General features: G+C 43.1%; 1 non-coding gene across 1 annotated transcript; it reads right to left on the bottom strand.

Moving 5' to 3' along the window:
• Positions 1-6,496: 6,496 nt before the first annotated feature.
• LOC114232996 (U6 spliceosomal RNA) lies at positions 6,497-6,599 on the bottom strand. Its single transcript, XR_003619107.2, has one exon. It is a non-coding gene; the product is annotated as a U6 spliceosomal RNA (small nuclear RNA).
• Positions 6,600-8,938: the final 2,339 nt, after the last annotated feature.

The following is an 8,938-nucleotide window of genomic DNA, read 5'->3' on the forward strand; positions in this document are numbered from 1 at the left end:
TGGCCGGGGGAAGGGACTGAGAAGTCAGCTGTTCCTATCCACTCACTGGTCCCGCCCCTGCTGTGGATCACCCTCTGTGTGTGAGGTGACCAGTAGGGCAGGGGCCTTGGCCTGGCACCATCCACATCCCCTGCCACCCACCCCCAGTTCCCTGTTTGCCATCAAGTGATCAGAGCCTGCCAGCCGGGGAAAGGAATTGAGAGGTGGTCAATATGCCTCATAGTGACTGGTCCACTAGTCGTTCTGGTCATTCCACCATTAGGGTCAATTTGCATATTACCCTTTTATTATATAGGATAGGATAGAGGCCTGGTGCATGGATGGAGGCTGGCTGGCCTGCCCTGTTGGGGGCCCCGGATCGGAATGGGGTCCCTGCTCAGGGGGGCGAGGCTGGCCTGGGTGAGGGGAAGTGGGTGATTTGCAGGCTGGCCCCACCCCCAATCAGGGTGGGGGGTCCCCTCTGGGTCCTCCCTCTGTAGGGGCAATCCATCGTGGAGCCCTGGCCAGGTGGGCAGGGCCTACCTCTTTGGGGTGATAGATCACGGGGCTCCCAGACTGTGAGAGGGTGCAGGCAGGGCTGAGGGACCACCCCCCAAGTGCATGAATTTCGTGCACCAGGACTCTAGTATAAACATATGTAGAGATTAATGAAGATAACATTTATTTATTTATACATGCATATACTAGTACATATATATACATACATACACATATATATTCTTATGATCATGTGTCTATAGGTACTTTTTGTATGCCACTTGATCATTTTTGTTTATATGGGTAACACTTTTAATTCTATTCTAAGGGAGTCAGCAAAGGCCTTCAAATGGATAGTTTTCAAATACAGAACAAAGTGTCCATAGTGACCAATATTGGTTATCCATACAACATCTATTCCCCTTTGCTCCTACCTGTTTTGAAAAACCAATTTCATTTAAATTCAGGTACCAAAGGGTGAACTCAAAAGAGTAGTGTTCTCACATAACAGCTCTGAGGTTTGAATCATGATTGTTCAAAGCTAATAGTTATTATTCCATGATTTTTCTTTGCCAGTGTTTGGATTGGGGTGCATATGACCCAATTTTGGCCAATAAAAGTTCAGAGAAGAATTTTCTTTCCTTATGTAATAAACTTATGGGAAAAAAGTTTCTCTTCCTTCCCACTTGGAACATTATCATATGACTATATGATATTTAGAGGTTTGCATAATTTTTATAACATGATGAAAAGAGCAAAATGAATTGCCAAATTGTCAACCCAGATTTCTAATATTATCAAGTAACTAAATGAATCCTAGGGTTATCTCTCTTCAAATTTTGAGAAGCAAATGTTATAAAATACTAGAGGCCCAGTGCACAAAATTTGTGCATGGGGGGAGTCCCCTCAGCCCAGCCTGCACTCTCTCCAATCTGGGACCCCTTGGGGGATCTCCGACTGCCAGTTTAGGCACTGGGATTGGGCCTAAACTGGTATTTAGACATGCCTCTCACAATCCAGGACCATTGGCTCCTAACCAATCACCTGCCTGTCAGACTGATCACCCCTAACCACCTCTACCTGCCAGCCTGATCGCCCCCAACTGCCCCCCTAGTCAGCCTGATCACCCCTAACCACCTCTTCCTGCCAGACTGTTTGCCCCCAACTGCCCCCCCTGCTGGCCTGGTTGTCCCCAACTTCCCCCTCACCTGCCTGGTTTCCCACAACTCCCCCCCCCCCCCGCCAGCCTGATCATCCCTCACTGCCCCCCCTGCCAGACTGGTCGCCCCCAAATTCCCAGGCATGCTGGCCTGGTCGCCCCTCACAACCTGCTGTTCAGTCTTTGTGTGAGGGTGTCACAAACAATTTGCGTATTACCCTTTTATTAGTATAGATTGTGGTTTAATGAATCTAATTCAGGTTTTCTTTTACATTGAAACACAATATTGTGACTTACTGCCTATAGGACTCCTGTATAGAAAGGCAAAGGGACAAAGAAATGGGATAACCCCACCTTCACATCATTGGAAATCTAAGTTACTCACTACATCCTGGAAGCCTTTTATTATTCTGGAATGATTTGCGTGTTTGTTTTGGAAAAACATGCAACTATTGAGTATAAGGACATTCATAGAAAACTGAGTTGAACAAACTTTAGTTCAAGGAGAGGATTACAAAAATTATTTTAAGAAAAATGTAAGCAGTATGTTTATATTTAAATATAGAAAACAAGAATAATATTTCTAAGCTAAATTTTAAGCTAAATGAAAACCTTAAATAAAGTAGAAATCAGGAAGTAAAAACCAGAGGCTGAGATTCTCCTAACATTCCATTTAAAAATAAATGTGTCATTCCCTGACCATTTATTTATAATTATCAAAATTTGTACTAGCAGGATGTAATATCAGGTTGGTAATAGATTATCCTTAGAGCCAGAAATGAAAACTGAGTCAGTCTTGATGGACAGATCCTCAAAGAATATTGAAAGTAATAGTTGCTTTAAAGAGGGCGAATACAGTTTTGGCAAAGAAATAAGAGAGTATGAGTAGTCACCATGGGGCTGGAAAGTAGCTCTTGGATTTACTACTATATAAATCCACAAGATTAGAGAATTCAAAAACAGATAGCTCCCTGAACTTTATAAAGATTATAGAGAGCTGAAGGCTACAGCCAAGCTAAGAACTATTTATGAATGATCAGCAATGCTCTTCCAAAGACACACAAATTGACAGAGAAGTAGGAAAACTGTTAATGCTCTTCTTTTTGACAGTGTGTCATCTGATGAACCAGTGAGCACAAAAACAAGATAAAGGTCAATAAAATTGCAGTGCAATCCACCAATCACACAAATGTCAGATTTGGAAGACCAATGTCATAACTTTAAATTAAGTGCCAAGGAAAACTCTGAAATCAAAGTACTTGAGTGTGATCTGCAAGCTGGCATAAATGCAATGCACAAATCTTATATTATTACTAGAGGCCCGATGCATGAATTCATGCACCTTGAAAGGAACTGTGGGCCATGAGGCTTCAGTGGGCACAGGATCAGGTCTCGGCCCATCCTCCTCACCATGGCCCATCCCCTCCCACCGCAGCCCCCGGTCTCCTGTCTGCCAACAGCCTTGCTGCCACAGCTCCCATGCGCTAACGGCACTGGCCCTGCTCACACCCGCTGACGGCAACAGGTGTGAGTAGCAGCTGCAGCCCTGATCACCCCTCAGGAGCAGGGAGAGGTTGAGAAGCCCTCAGGGGTGATTGGGGCAGGCAGCTGCCACTTGCACCCACTGCCAGCACCATGTGATCGGGACCGTCGCTGGGCACCAGAAGCAGGTGCAAGCGGCAGCTCCGGTGCTGGCTGCAGGTGCGAGCGGGGCCATCACCGGCAGCAGGAACAAGAAGTGGCTGCTGGCTCTGATCGCCTCTCAGGAGCAGAGGGAGGTGGAGAAGTCCTAAAGGGCTATCGGGGCCGGCAGCTGCCACTGGCAACTGTTGACAGTGCCGAGCGATTAAGGCTGATGCTGGGTGTTGGCAGTGGGTGCGAGTGGGGCCACCACTGGCAGCAGGTGTGAGTGCCCGGCAGGACTGCAGCTTGCGGAGCAAAGAATTTTCAGTAACCATCATAGGCTTGCCCTGATGACAGCAACTGGCGGCCCTTCTCACCTGATCCACCATCCCGCCAAGGCCAACACCCGCCATGTTCTGCACTCTGCTGCTTGCTACCAATGCCCACCATGTTCCGCTCATGCCCCCTGGTGGTCAGCACATGTCATAGCGACTGATTGTTCGGTTGTTTGGTTGTGCTGCCATTTGGTCTATTTGCATATTAGGGTTTTATATATATAGATAAGAATCAGTATGTTTTGAGGTTGTGCTATGTATATTATCAACAATACAAATAATCTTGAAACACTGATTTTATTTAAAAGCTAATCAAATGAAAGTCTTAAAAATCCCAAAGAAGACCACATTTAGAACAAAATAACTATGTACATGCAGATATATTTTAATTTGTTAATACCCTTGAGGGACTAGCAAGTGAAGTAAGATTCAAGAGAGAAGGTGAGTTTTATGGGGACTTCAGAAGGATTATGGCTTGCACTGTATTTGGAGATAGACAGATGCATGGGCTTTAGTTTTGCAGTGCTGCACCAACATGACTATTAGCTAAAAATAAAATATACAACAACAAAAACCAAGTAACCAAACAAACAACAACAACAAAAAAAAAACATTGCCTCCACTTGAATGCAGCCATAAAAAGTATAGCCCAAATCAAATTTCAGGCTCTTATTCTTAGAAAATGCAAAAACAGTTTTCATAATGTTTCTTTTCAAAAAATCACTCTTATGTATGTTCCCTTTGGAAGAGTCACTTTGGTAAGTTATTCTTTCATTCAGGTAACCTGTTGAAAAATGAAATGGTATATTAGCTTTCTGTTCTTTGATTGCTTTACTCATTGGTTCTCATATGTTTGGGACTTTTTCTAGATACAGAATATCATAGGCCAAACATTTCTCAGAAATGTTTACTAATGCCTTTTGTTCTGTATTTATAAATATCTGAATTGGCAACCATATTCTTCATTGTGAAGCAAACCTCAATATGAGCCTTTGCCACAGACCTAATGTCTGATGTTCCTGAGAGGCCTTGTAGCCTTGGTCTATTATATTCAGCACACTCTATGTGCTTATTCTTATTTCAGAGGAATATTTCTTTACCTCTAATTTGTATGCTGCAGTTCATTTGTGTGGGGTATACCTGACTGCCTTTTTAAGCTCTCTCACTCAAGGACACAAAATTTTCCAAAGATCCTCAAGAACTGGCTAGGTACTTCTACCTAAACATTTACATTATAAAAGGCCAGGGGCTGTCACAACCAAAACGACCAGATGGACAACCGGTCACATGGGGCACCTCTTGGTCCCTCACCTGTAGCCCACAGGCTACTATCACAGTGAGTCTGGCAGCCAGCGGGCGGGCGGGGTGGCGGGGGGTGGGCAGAGCAAGGTGGGCATGGCAAGGTCGTTAGCCTCCGGTCCGGGGCTGGGCCAGAGGCCTAATGACACTGCCGCTGCCACAGCAACTGCAGATCAGGCCCAGAGAGAGGCAGGACCTGATCCACAGCCTCCGCAGAGGCTGAGGATCAGGTCAAGAGAGAGGCCTAGAGAGAGAGTCAGGGCCAACAGCTGTGGATCAAGCCTGGAGAGAGGCCTGCAGAGAGAGAGAGGGCCTGATCCGAAGCTGCCGTGGCAGCTGCGGATCAAGCCCAGAGATAGGCCCAGATGCTGCCTGACATAGAAACCGACCAATCAGAACCCAATCTGGGTGAACTGTGAGGAGCCAATGGCTGCCTATTAGGTGGAGCTTTTGATGCTGACTGGCACAGAAACCAACCAATCAGAACCAAATCTGGGTAAAGTGTGAGGAGCCAATGGCTGCCTAGGAGCAGGAGCTTTTGAAGCTGACTGGCATAGAAACCAACCAATCAGAACTTAATCTGGGTGAACTGTGAAGGCAGAACCTAAGGTGGGGGCTGAGGAGGGGTTTTAAGGGCAACAGCTATTTGGTGTAAAGTGTAAGAAAGCAGTTCAATTTTTTAATGACCGGTTTGGCAGTATAGTGCACATGGCTGGCTATCAGTCCAGATACAGGGATTATGTATTTTTATCTGCCAAGAGCATCTTCTTCTGATGAAAAAGGCTTTTCCCCCTCATTTAAGTACTCCTATCCTATAAAATCTATTTATACTAATAAAAGTTTAATATGCTAATTAGACCGGGTTGACTGGCCATCTTCTGGGTGTCCGACTTCCTTCTGGACAAAGCCATGGTGGTAGGGGCTGAGGCAGAGGCTTTTAGGGGTGATCAGGCTGGCAGGGGAGACCAGTTGGGGGCGAGATCAGGCCAGCAGGGGAGGGCAGTTGTGAGCAACCAGGCCAGCAGAGGAGGGCCATTGGGGGCAATTTCAGGCTGGCAGAAGAGGGCTGTTGGGGGCAACCAGGCCAGCAGGGGGGGCATTTAGGGGCGATCAGGCTGGCAGGGGAGGACAGTTAAGGGGCAATCAGGCTGGCAGGGGAGAGCAGTTGGGAGCAATCAGGATGGCAGGGAAGCATTTAGGGGTGATCAGGAAGGCAGGCAGAAGGGTTAGGGGTGATTAGGCAGGCAGACAGTGAGTGATTAGGAGCCAGTGGACCCAGATTGTGAGAGGGATGTCCGATTGCCAGTAGTCGGACATCCCCAAAGGGGTCCCCAATTGAAGAGGGTGCAGGTTGGGCTGAGGGAACCCCCCCATGCACGAATTTCATGCACTGGGCCTCTAGTATTTTATAAAACTTATCAAAAGGTGACTTCCTTTCGTACACTTAAGACTCATACATTTTTACATATTTCTCAGCAAATAATATCTTTGGACACTGTAATCTGGTAAAAAGAATATTCTGAAGGAGGCCAATCAATTCCATAAGCAGGTTGGTTTATCTCAGATTTCAGCCTTAATCACTCTCAGATTATTATTATATTTTTAAAATATGGAATGCTTCACCAGTTTGTGTCATCCTTGCATAGGGATCATGCTAATCTTCTCTGTATCTTTCCAATTTTAGTATATATCCTGACAATGTGAATATGGTTCTCAAATTATAGTCTTTCTTCAGTGTCCACATAGAATTGATTCCAGAAACCCCCCAGATACCAAAGTCCGTGGATGCTCAAGCCACCTATAAAAATGATGTAGCATTTGCATATATTGTATGCACATTCCTCACCTCATATTCTTTAAATCATCTCTAGATTACTTATGATGCCTAATACAATGTAAATGCTAGGTAAGTAGCTATTTCCCTGTATTGCTTTGGAATCAACTTTCTGGAAAATATTTTTCAAATATTTTACATCTGTAGTTGGATTATCTATGTGGACCTGCAGATGCAGAGAGCCAACTGTATTCTATTTCCATAGTAATTTTCCTCACAAGCAAGGACACATATTCTCCAGAATTCAAAAGCACTGAATTTTACTTTTACATATTCAGTCCTTCCCTATGTATATTACATATAAATTTATATATTCTGCATATCCTATTTTATAACCTGTTTTTAATATAATTTTTTTTCTGTCAGTATCTCTACAACATAATTTGCAAACTTTACTTTTAATAAGCCTTTTATATTTTACATAACCATTCCCATAATTAACTAGTCCCATATTATTGTATGCTATGTTTCTTAATCTTTTCATTTTATGAATAATGTGTTGATGACTGATATATAATCAAACTTTGTCCACAATCTGTCTCCTATGACAAATATCTCTAAATGCATTGTTGGATAAATGATATGCATTAAAATAATTTTAATATAAATTTTTAAATATATAAATATGCTATCAATTTTAAAATTCCTAACAGTAGTTTATTTATCTTGCATTTTCTCTTTCCCTGTCTATTTGTGCTCAGATATAGCTATTTAACTTGATCAGTCTTTCAGATTATTGCACACTACTTGTTTTTAATCATCAATTATAATTTGTTTTATTTTAATTTGTCTTATTTCCCCTTCAGCCACAGTCCTTAATCCTACCACCCTCCAAATGTGTTTGATGTATATCCTTAGATATATTCATAATTCTACAATATATCATGTTCCTTTGTCTTCCATGCATTTTTTATTTATAGGCTCATCATATTTCTTATCTATCAGTATCCTATATAATAAAACCCTACTATGCAAATAGACTGAACGGTGGAATGACCAGTCACTATAATGCGCACTGACTACCAGAAAGTCAGTGCACTCCCACAGGGGGAGCACCGCTCAGCCAGAAGCCAGGCTTAAGGCTGGCAAGTACAGCGGCGGTGGCGGGAGCCTGGGACAGCGAGAGGGATGTCTGACTGCCAGCTTAGGCCAATTCCCGGCGGGATAGGGCCTAAGCTGGCATGCAGACATCTCCCAAGAGGTCCTGGTCTGCAAGAGGGAACAGGCTTGGCTGAGGGACCCCCCCTTTAGTGCACGTATTTTGTGCGCTGTGCCTCTAGTGTTGTATAAGATCTATTGCTGTTTCTAAGGGTTCATTGAGTTCATGCTTTTAATATTGCATCCTTCAAATTTTGCTTCTCTAGTTTCTTTAGTGATAGAAACCTGAATTGTCTCCAACTACCCCAACTATTTCTACCAGAAAAAAGTGAAGCATTTTTTATGCAAATATATATTTTAGAAGACTAATGCAAACATTTTTTTCAGGCAGAGAGCCATAATAAGTTAGTCTATATATATGCTAGTAATTTGATATTTAATTGCTGCTGGATTTTATGGCTGAAGAGGCAGAGCATCTAGCATGGAGCCTGTACTTGCTACATAGCTTTCTCTTGTTCTAGACCCCAATCAAAACTAGTAGCCTTTCAGGTCACTGGGTAAATGGCCCAAAGCAGCACACCCAAGTGAGAAATATGCTGCTGCCAAGATCTAAAGCGGCCCACAAGACATTGTGCCCTCTTTTATTGTTTCTGTTATAGAAGGTACAGATCAACAATACATCCTTCACCTTAAAAGATTTATCTTGAGATGCCTTTCACCATAAGACCCCTGACAACTTTACTGATGTGGAAATGCAAATGTCTTAATAATAAGTCTAGAATAGTTGCTACTTTTTTTCTCATTAGATCTAATTAGCGTACTATTTATATAATAAACTTGTGTAACGTGTTGGGAAAGGGAAAGGTGATAAGTTCCATATAGACTAAATAAGAACATAGGTCTGTAGATACCCCTGAGGTAGAGCAATATAGGTATATCGCTGGCTTTACCAGCTGAGAACAAAATTTTCTTTAGATCTTTATTATCAAACATCAAAAAGAAAACATTTGCAACATCAATAGCTGCATACTAGGGGATATGTTAATTTTCTGAAGCAATGAAATCACATCTGGGACAGCAGCTGTGATTGGAGTCACCATTTGGTTAATTTAT

The sequence above is a fragment of the Eptesicus fuscus genome, chromosome 8 (assembly GCF_027574615.1).
Source record: "Eptesicus fuscus isolate TK198812 chromosome 8, DD_ASM_mEF_20220401, whole genome shotgun sequence".
Taxonomy (NCBI): domain Eukaryota; kingdom Metazoa; phylum Chordata; class Mammalia; order Chiroptera; family Vespertilionidae; genus Eptesicus; species Eptesicus fuscus.